We start from the raw sequence: 11607 nt of genomic DNA, 5'->3' as shown, positions 1-11607 counted from the left end.
AGTAAGAGAGGCTCCATCTCTCTAAATCTGTGAACACTATAAGTATAGTTGAGTGTTTGTATATAAGTTATGTGATTGTCTTATCTGTTATGTCTGCTTACACTGTTCCATTTTATATTGCATGAATGAAATTTTTTAATTCCTTTTCTTTAGGTTGCCTTATGAGATCTGGCGAATTCGGGTACATTTACATTGTCCCTGGCTTAATCCAGATTCAGGGCCCGATCGCCCCATGTGCTTCTGGCTGGTTCGAAGGATTTCCTACAGGAGCTGGTTTGTGGTTAACGGTCACTTATACATGACGATTCAGTGGAAGGTTATTCTTTCACATAATTTGAAAACTACTAAACTAAAACAGCAGTAGTGTTGTGTTGATGTTTTGCTACAAAAATACTGGGAATCAAAGTAGTTCCTGAAGCCTTTATTTAAGGACAGAGTGATGACAAGTTTACAGAACAGCGTTTATCGAGACACGGAGACTGACTTTATTGGCCCTATTTCCAAACCAAATGGACAACATGTACATACACACTGTGTACATTAGCTATAGTGACAGCTTTACAATGGCAGATGTCTGGTTTAGGTCAACACTTATTATTATTGTCTCTGCATGGGGTGACACAGCATCACATGTGGCTGAAGGGTTGTTATTGTAAAACCAGGCAACTACTTTCCCACTGAGGCCTTAAAGAACAGATTATACTATTTACAAGATTCATGTTTCTAAAGTAAGCTAAAGAGAAACAACAGCAAAAAAAAACCTGTATAGATTGGTGCAGGATTTTAGTTTCTATAAACATTGTGGGAACAAACAAGAAAACATTTGCTTTTGTTACAACTTTGAGACGATAAAAAAATCTATAAAGCTTCTGCCATTGGCCAGAGCTGCCCACACTTCTCACTTCTTCACTGTAGCATAGCGCTTCATGTGATTTTTGAGGACAGATAAGTAGGTAAAGGTCTTGTCACACTGCTCACACTTGTATGGCCTTTCTCCAGTGTGGATCCGCATGTGACATATAAGGCTCTCAGATTTACTAAAATCCTTCCCACACTGGTCACACTCAAAGGGCTTTACTCAAGCGTGAGTTTTCTTGTGGCTCCTGAGAATGCCAGGATCATGAAAGGTCTTCCCACACTCCTCACATGCATATGGTTTTACTCCTGTGTGGGTTCTGTAGTGAATGGTCAGGTATGTTGGGTCTTTATAGGCCTTATCACAACGGTCACACTTAAATGCCCGCCAGTCACTGTGAACACGCTGGTGCACGGCCACTAAATCCTTGTGTGCAAACTTCTTCCCACACTGCTCACACTCATAGGCCTTCACTCCAGTGTGGTTAATCTGATGTCTGGTTAGACCGACTAACACTTTGAACGTCTCACCACACTCCTCACACTTGTACGGTTTTTCTGTGCTGTGCACCCTCATGTGAGCTTTGAGGCTATTTGTTAAAGCAAAGGCTTTCCCACACAGTCCACACTCGTATGGCTTTGATCCTTCATGGAGCTTCTTGTGCAAACTGAAACTTGACGAATGTTTGAATGTTTTCCCACATTCCACACAGCTGTATGGTCTTTCCCCCGTGTGGAGCCTCATGTGTTCTATGAGGGTACCTGACACAACAAAGGCCTTATCACACTGCTCACACTTGTATGGCCTCTCTCCAGTGTGGACCCTCATGTGTGCTATGAGGGTGCCTGACGCAGCAAAGGCCTTATCACACAGCTCACACTTGTATGGCCTCTCTCCAGTGTGGACCCTCATGTGTGCTATGAGGGTGCCTGACTGAGCAAAGGCCTTATCACACTGCTCACACTTGTATGGCCTCTCTCCAGTGTGGATCCTCATGTGACTTTTGAGGCTGGATGACAAAGTAAAGGCCTTATCACACTGCTCACATTTGTATGGCCTCTCTCCAGTGTGGACCCTCATGTGTTCTATGAGGGTGCTTGACACAACAAAGGCCTTATCACACTGCTCACACTTGTATGGCCTTTCTCCAGTGTGGACCCTCATGTGTGCTATGAGGGTGCCTGACGCAGCAAAGGCCTTATCACACAGCTCACACTTGTATGGCCTCTCTCCAGTGTGGATCCTCATGTGAGCCTGGAGGTGCTCTGATCTCCTGAAGGTGTTCCCACACTGGTCACACGCATGAGGCCTCTCTTTAGTGTGGATCCTCATGTGAGCCTGGAGGTGCTTTGATCTCCTGAAGGCGTTCCCACACTGCTCATACTTGCATGGTCTCTCTCCAGTGTGGACCCTCATGTGTTTTTTAAGGGCTCCAAATGTGCGGCAGGCAAGCCCACACTGGTCACACGCATGAGGCCTCTCTTTAGTGTGGACCATCATGTGATTTTTGAGGCTGGATGACTCAGTAAAGGCTTTGTCACACTGCTCACACTTGTATGGCCTCTCTCCAGTGTGGATCCTCATGTGAACCTGGAGGTGCACTGTTTTCCTGAAGGCGTGCCCACACAGGTCACACTCGTAGGGCCTCTCTTCAGTGTGGATGATCTTGTGTTGTTGCAGACGTTGTGATGTAGTACATCCTTTCCCACACTGGTCACAGCTGTGTTTTTTTCCCTTTGTGTGGCGAGTCTGCAGAGGCTGAGCTGGGTCCATTTCTCTGCAGACAGAAACAAGAGAGGAGTTAGTTTTCTGTTGCAGACATTATTCTCTAAATCACTGAGTCATGAGCAATATATTCTCTGCCTCTTTGCTCCAGTCTTTACTCCATTAAACAAAACATTTTGGTGGTGTTTTCCTTCATTGTGCATTAATTTAGAGCCACGTCATTGGTCACAATAAGGGCAGAGGTTGCTGTCACATCATAGAAAACGTAAAACACTTTAAACAAAGGTTTAGGGTTGTGTACTGTAATATATCATCAACAATCATGATGGAGAACTGACAATATGTATTGTACTGAGGCACTTGTCGTAATACTGAGCAGGCATATGAAGGCATTTGGAATGTACTACAGGAAAGGTATGGCAGTCCATTCATGGTTCAAAGAGCCTTCAGAAGTAAGCTTGTGAATTGGCCCAAAATAAATGCTAATGACCCTCTAGCACTAAGAGAGTTTGCAGATTTTCTACAAAGTTGTGCTGAGGCTATTCCTCAAGTCAAGGGTCTAGAGATTCTTAACGATTGCGAGGAAAATCACAAGCTACTCAAGAAACTACCCGATTGGATAACACAAAGATGGAGTCGTATTGTTGTGGATGAGATGGACAAAAGTCAAGAATATCCCAGCTTTGCTCACTTCACAAAGTTCATGCAGAAGGAAGCTAGAGTAGCATGCAATCCTATTGCCTCCCCATTCTTAATGAACGAAAAGACTTCAGAAGAGAGATCCATTAAGAGAGCCAAAGCACTCACCACAACCGCTCAAACCAAGTCAAACAGCTCAACTCCTGTAGCCATTCCTAAACAAAAGTTGCCTTGTTTGTTTTGCAGAGACGACACGCACGGCATAGTGAAATGTTCTACATTTGCAGCAAAGACTATGGACGAAAAGACAGCATTCATTCGTGAAAATCACCTGTGCTTCGGATGCCTAAGAAAGGGCCACGTAACTAAAGAATGCAAAGCGCGCCACTCCTGTGGTAAGTGCAGCCGACGCCACCCAACATGTCTGCACATAGAAAAGGTAAAAGAACCAAAGCAAAAGGAAACTGAGAATGTCTCAGGACAAAGTGCAAACACAGTGGAAAGCGCAAATAAAGAAGTACACAAAGTCATGGCTCACGTACTAACAAGGAAAACATCCGCCACATCCAGCATAGTACCAGTCTTCGTCTCAGCTGCCTCACAGCCTAAAAAAGAAATACTCACCTATGCTTTACTCGATACCCAAAGTGACTCGTCTTTTATTTTAGGAGATTTGGCCTCTGAACTGAATGTTGATTCTAAACCAGTGCAGTTAAAACTAAGTACAATGACCTCTGTCGACACTGTAGTAGCGAGTAAACTTGCCTGCAACTTGCAAGTGCGTGGGTTTGACTCTGATGCCCACGTCCAAATAGATCAAGCTTACTCTCGAGATTTTATCCCGGTTGACAAGTCCCATATTCCCACCAGAGAAACTGCACTTCAGTGGCCACACCTAAAAGCCTTAGCCAATGAAATGAAGCCACTCCAAGATTGTGATGTGGGGTTGTTAATTGGCTATGACTGCCCATCAGCCCTAGCGCCTCTAGAGGTAGTTACTGGAAATGTTAACGAGCCGTTTGCTCAAAGAACTATACTGGGCTGGAGTATCATTGGGTCAGCAAATCCCCACTTAGACAGACAAGGCAATCAGAGCTATGTGCATCGTATCAAAGTGAAAGAAGTCCCAACACCGTCAGCTATTGATGTGCTAAAAGTCTTGGAGTCAGACTTCAATGAGAGAAACTATGAAGACAAGTATGTGTCTCAAGATGATGTGCGCTTCATTCAACTTCTGAGTGACACAATAGTGCAAAGGCCAGACGGGCACTACGAGATGCCCCTCCCTTTCAAAGACAATCTCCCACCAGACCTTCCAAATAACAAGAGGCTAGCCACCGTCCGACTGCACCACCTTAAGAAAAGGTTAAAGGCAGACAAACAGTATCATGAACATTACACAGCCTTCATGAGAGACACTATTAGTAATGGTGATGCCGAACTGGCCCTTCTTGAAACTGAGAACGAGACTGTGTGGTACATCCCACACCATGGGGTGTACCACCCGAAGAAGCTCACTAAGTTGCGAGTTGTCTTTGATTGTTCAGCTAAGTTTTGCGGCATCTCATTGAACGATACACTCCTCACCGGCCCTGACATGACTAACTCGTTGGTGGGAGTATTATGTCGCTTTCGAAGAGAAATAGTGGCCATAATCTGTGACATCCAAAAGATGTTCCACCAGTTCTTTGTCTGTACTGAGATGCGCAACTACTTGAGATTCCTGTGGTGGGAAAATGGTCAATTGGACACAGAGCCCAAAGAGTACAGAATGGCTGTCCACTTATTTGGTGCTGGCTCCTCGCCTGGTTGTGCGAATTTTGGCCTTAAATACCTAGCACAGCAACACAAATCCGACTACCCAAAAGCCGCAGACTTTGTCGAAAAGAACTTCTACGTTGATGATGGGCTAACTAGTGTACCCTCAGTGAACGAGGCCAAAGAGCTCATTACAGAAGCCCAACAACTGTGCAAACTAGCAGGTTTACGTCTGCATAAATTCAACTCAAACCACAGCGACGCTCTTTCTCATCTCGAGTCTTCAGAAAGAGCCGATAACACTGAGCCTCTCAATCTCAAACCTGACTCAACATCAGAAGGACAAGTGCTTGGTATCCAGTGGTCAATCGAAAAAGACACTTTCAGTTTCCATACCAGCGCAAAAGAGCAAACTCCCACTCGACGAAGCATACTGTCTGCAATCTCATCCCTGTTTGACCCACTCGGTTTTGTAGCTCCTTTTATTCTGAGTGGTAAAAGCATTCTGCAAGAGCTGTGCCGCAGAGGCATTGGTTGGGACGATCCCATTCCTGAAAACTTGCGCTTACGGTGGGAGGAGTGGAAGAATGGTTTGCAAACTCTAAAGACAATCTCAGTTCCCAGATGTTATCATCCACCCGATCTAGACAACATTGTGAGAGTAGAGCTGCATCACTTTAGCGACGCCAGCAATGTAGGCTATGGTGCTTGCTCTTACTTAAGGTACAAAAATGACAAAGACAAAGTGCATTGTAGTTTAGTGATTGCTAAAGCAAGAGTCGCACCTACAAAGGTCACTAGCATTCCACGACTAGAACTCTCAGCCGCAGTCACTTCAGCTAAAATAAGTGTCATGCTAAAGGCAGAACTTGAAATGCACATCGATGATGAGTACTTTTGGACCGACTCCCAAGTCGTCCTCGCGTATATTAACAATGAGGCGCGAAGGTTCCACGTTTTTGTCGCAAATCGTGTCCAGTTAATCAGGCAAACTACTGAACCCAAACAGTGGCATTATGTTGACACGGCACAAAACCCTGCCGATCATGCCTCTAGGGGGCTCAGTGCATCTGATCTCAGGTCAACTAACTGGTTATCCGGCCCAAAGTTTCTGTGGGAGTCAGACATCCCATTCACTCCCAACAAGACAACTAAACTGCTAGTTGGAGATCCAGAAGTAAAAGCTGTCAACGTACTCACAACTCAAACAACCAAACTAAATGACATTTTAAGTCGTCTCACAAAGTTCTCTAGTTGGTCAATGCTTCTCAAAGTAATCGCTAGGATAAAGAGACTAAGATCAAAACAAACTCAACACGTCAATCTTGTCACAGTCGAAGAAAGAAAAGTAGCTGCTGACACAGTAATATGCCTTTTGCAGCAGCATGCTTTCCCCCAAGAGCTAGAAAGGTTGAAGGTGGGAGAAAACCTTCCCAGTCCAAGTCCTCTGTTTCCATTAGATCCCGTATTGGATCAGGGACTCCTCCGTGTTGGAGGCAGATTAAAGAAATCCACTCTTGGTCAGGAACTCAAACATCCCATTATACTTCCTAAAGATCATCACATAACAAATCTGATTATGTCCCACTACCACTCCAAAATCTGCCACCAAGGCAGAAGTCAAACATTGATGGAGTTAAGAGCAAATGGATTTTGGGTGATTGGTGGAAGTAAGGAAGTGGCAAAGATGATAAACAAATGTGTGCAATGTCGAAAGTTAAGACGCCCGACTGAAGAACAACGTATGTCCGAGCTTCCAAAGGAGCGAGTCGAAATCTCAGAGCCCTTTGTGTACTGTGGAATGGATTGCTTTGGACCATTCATGACCAAACAAGGCCGTAAAGAACACAAACGATACGGACTACTCTTTACTTGTCTCTCATCACGTGCAGTCCACATAGAAATGCTCGAAGATTTGTCCACAGATTCATTCATTAATGCCTTGAGATGTTTTATCAGTCTAAGAGGAGCTGTAAGCAAGCTCTACTGTGACCAAGGCACAAACTTCGTGGGCGCAAAAAATGAACTTAGAGAAGCTCTCAAACAATGTGACACCAATGCCCTTGAAGTGTTCTTAGCCGACAAACAATGTGAGTTTGTGTTCAATGCCCCATCTGCTAGTCACGCTGGAGGTGTGTGGGAACGCCAGATCCGAACCATCCGCAGTGTTTTCAATGCCACAATCGCTCAGAGCTCCGGAAGGTTGGATGATGCTTCCCTCAGAACACTTTTCTATGAGGCAATGTCAATAATCAATGGACGACCGCTAAGTGTTGACTCAATCAATGATCCAAAGTCACCTGAACCACTTTCTCCAAACCACCTAATACTAATGAAATCCAAAGTCGCTTTACCACCTCCTGGAAAGTTTGTAAAAGAAGATTTGTATGCAAGGAAAAGGTGGCGCAAAGTTCAATATCTCACCGAACAGTTCTGGAGTAGGTGGAAAAGAGAATACCTTTTGAACATTTCCACAAGACAAAAATGGCACGTACCACGTCGAAACCTAAAAGTCAATGACATAGTCATTATCAAAGAAGAGATGCTTCCTAGAAGCCAATGGCAACTTGGCCGAGTTATAGAAGCAGCGGAAGAAGATGATGGTTTAGTGCGCAGAGTAAAAGTTCAAATAGGTGATCGTAATACGCCAAAGAAACAAGGCACGCCTTATAAACCCCATGTAATTGAGCGGCCAATCCAAAAACTAGTTGTTCTCCTAGAAAGTAACTAAAGCAAGTAACAAGTAACTGGTAATGATAATTGGACGTTGTTCCCGCGTGATATGCTCACGTCAGACATGTTATTGCAAAGTTTACATTCTGTTTACGCCCATTTGTGAATCATGTATTTGTTTTAATTTTATACATGATTGGTGGGAGTGTAAATGTATGTTAGTTGTCCACTAGAGGGCGCTCGCGCCTAGTTTTTACTTCTTCGCTTACCCGGAAGTCAACAGACTTCTCGTCCCATGCGTCTTGAGCTACATGGACTGCAGCGGTGACGGCAATGATGGACTTTTCTGTCTGGTTTGGACAACTTAATGCAAGATAGCTGCCCTGAGGAAAGCGGAGCGAGGTTCGTGTTTGTGGTGGACATTATTTTATAATTTTTGTACATTTTACTCCATTTTAATTTCATTTGTGTGTGTCAAGTGCATGTGAGCACATGTTTAATTAGCATATTGTCTGTTTATTTTTGTAGTTTTCACGGTGCGTTATGTTGATGCAACCAACAGTAAAAAACTACTGCACCCGTTCGAAACTCTCCGTCTCATTCATTCCTGGGGTCCGCTACACGAATAAAGACAATTTAAGTAACCATCTCAATACTATTGTTAAAAAAAAATACATAAATGAATAAAGCACAGGCATTGAGGAGCTTTTGGACATTTTCAGTCCGGCATTTTGGGTTTTTACGTTCCTCGTTCCACCATCACATCATGACAGAATGACGAGACCACTTAAAGACCCAGCAGACTGCCCTTTGGTAGCTGAGGACCCTGACCCCTGTTCCTGCTCTGTCCCGGAGCCACCGCTGGACATTTACCTCCGTCTGGGTTGGGCTCCTCCTGTTCATGTCCCAGGGCCACTGCAGGACAATGTTCTTCGTCCTGGGTGGGCCCCTGCTCCTATCACTCACCCAGGGTTTTCTCAGCTGCCTCCAGTGCCTGCGCCTCATTTCATCCCTGCACCGCACCTGAACTCTTCCTGGCCACTGCAAGCCCCTCAGACCAGACTTCTTACCCTCTGGGGCCTGACTTGCCTCTGCTCTTTGTGGACCCTCTTGGCGTTCTACCTTCAGCGTCATCATTCTCCTTCACCTTCATCATTTCCCCATTTCCCCCGTTTCCTCATGTATTCATACCCCTGTGTTTCCCTTGTGCTTTGTCGTGTCATTGTCTACGTCAGCCCCGGTTTGTCATCTCTGGGTTTTGTTATTTTGGTTTTCGTCCTTTATGAAATATCACCAGTTTTGTTGCAGTCCGGCATTTTGGATTTTATGTTCCTCGTTCCACCATCACATCATGACATCTAAATGAGATGTATAACATGTATAACAATATTTTTATTTTACAGTTCTTACATGTTATAGAATGTTTCTGTATCAAACTACACAACAAAAAAAACCTGAGCACAAAGTCTTATGTCTAACTCTCTAAATATAAATATATTATAACATGCACTGTCCCAACCAAAAAGTATCGCTTTACAATTTCATTGCTACATGTGTGAGTGTGAGTATAAGCACCGTGACTTAGCTTGCATGGTTAGCTAGCATGTCAGAAATATGTATTTTTCATCATCAAAGTTCAGTGTTGAGCCTGCTTCAGCTTCTATGTTTGCTTTGCCATAGGATCTCATGCAATGGCCTTGCAAAGTATTAATAGTGACGGCACATACGTGTTTTACTTTTTCTGGAAGGTCCATTACTCCTTTATGTTGGAGTTCTCCAGTGTCCTTTGCATCAACACACAGTTTTTGTTTGTCCATTTGGAACTCAAAATTCCAACCAAGAAACATGGACTTCTCCGTCTGTCAAAGGAGGAGCTCGAAGTGGAGCCGCTCGACTTTGTTACTTTCAGTTTAGATGAGCATGAAGACGACCTCTACCTTGGGCTTTGTAAAAAAAGTATTTCACCAGGCAAACGTTTTACTCCACACCCTCTCCATTCATACGGGCTTAGGACCGGCACAATGAGGAAACCGTAGTAAAAACCTCAAAATCCACTGTTCCAAATTATTATGCAACTCATCGTTTCAATACATTTTAACGCTTGTAATTAACTGAAAATGGTCATTTGTTGTATTTGTAGCATTAGGAGGTCATATTTAATGAAATCAAAAACTATTTCAATCAAAAAAATATTAACAGGTCAAGTTATATTTTACCATAGGAGCCCTTGTGTGATAGCAGCTTCAAAATTCTTAAATCCATTAAACTTGTGAGTTTTTGGACAGTTTCTGCTTGGATTTCTTTGCAGGATGTTAGAATAGCCTCCCAGAGCTGCCGTTTGGATGAAAACTGCCTCCCACCCTCATAGAAGTTTTTTTTGTTGAGGCTCCAAAGGTTCTCTATAGGGTTGAGGTCAGAGTTTCTCTCCTTTTATGGCCACAGCAGCCAGTGATGCAGAGGTATTCTTTACAGCAGGACATGGTGCGTTGTCATGCATGAAGATGATTTTGTTCGGGAAAGCACGGCTCTTCTTTTGTAGCATAGAAGAAAGTTGTCATTGAGAAACTCACTCGGCCTAAATGGGCCGACCAGCTCTCTCACCATGATTCTGGGCCAAAACATGACTCCGCCCCCTCCTTACTGACGACACAGCCTTGTTGGGACATTGTGGCCATTCACTAACCATCCACTACTCCATTGATCTGACCATCCAGGGCTACACGGCCTCATTAGTGAACAAGACTGTTTGAAAATGAGTCCTCATGTATTTCTGATCCACTGCAGCCGTTTCTGTTCATCAGCTTCAATTAACAGTTTAGGGGAGGCCCGGATAGAAGGTTTATGCACAACTGCAGCCTCTGGAGGGTCCTACACCTTGATGTTCGGGAGACTCCAGAGGCACCAGCAGCTTCAAATACCTGTATGCTGCTTTGTAGCATCTGTTCTCATAATCTGATGTGTTTGTCTGGCAGAAACCATCCATATTGTGCCTTTATCTGCACAAACCCGAGTGTGTCTGAATCATCCACAAATCTCTTAACAGTACGATGATTATGCTTAATCTTTCATGAAATATCAAAGGTTTTCATACCTAGACCAAGGCATTCAACTAGTTCACGCTTTTCATCAGCAGAGAGATCCTTTTTCTTTCCCTTATTGCTTGAAAATGATGATCTGCATAATAAAGCGGAATACCCTTTTTCAGTAGTTTTTCCCTTAACTGGGCTTAACCTGAAAACTAATCATCCCAGGTCTCTGAGATTAATGTCAGTGATTCATAGAGCCCCAAGACACGATACCATCCATGAGTTTCATTATTATTTTTTTACCTTTTTGACACAAAAATCCAATTTGCATAATAATTTGGAACGCAGTGTATATACGAGGGCTAGTGAGTGTGAGAGCCACTATCCAGGCTGAAACATCCCAGATCCTTAAAGGGGCTGGAAGCAAGTTCGCCATTTTATACTCACTACTGCCACCTCAGGCCATATGTGTAACTGCACCTTCTATATTAAGCTCGTGCATGACGGCAATTCGGGCCGAAGTGACATATTTTTGAGTGACCGTACAGGATTTTAGAGGCAGTTGTGGTGAACAGGTCTGAGCTCATTCTACACATTAGGACATGGCTGGAACATGTAGGGGGAGGAAAATACTTAATTTTAACATTTTTAAACTCCTTATAGTCCCTTTAAGTAAAGTACATCAAGGACAAGGTTCCAACAGATGATGTGTTCAGTGAATGTCTCAGTGGTAGTTGGGGCACTCGGGGCAGTGACCCCCAAACTGGAGGAGCGGCTCCAGCAGATCCCAGGAAATACATCAGACATCTTGGTCCAGAAAAGTGCAGTTCTAGGAACAGCAAAGATACAGCGCAGAACCCTCAAGCTCCCAGGCCTCTGGTAGAGGACCCGAGCAGGAGGAAAAAGAGAGACCGCCCGCAGAGGGTGTGG

The sequence above is a fragment of the Gobius niger genome (genome assembly GCF_951799975.1).
Source record: "Gobius niger genome assembly, chromosome: 13".
Lineage (NCBI taxonomy): Eukaryota > Metazoa > Chordata > Actinopteri > Gobiiformes > Gobiidae > Gobius > Gobius niger.
This window is presented reverse-complemented; position numbering follows the sequence as displayed.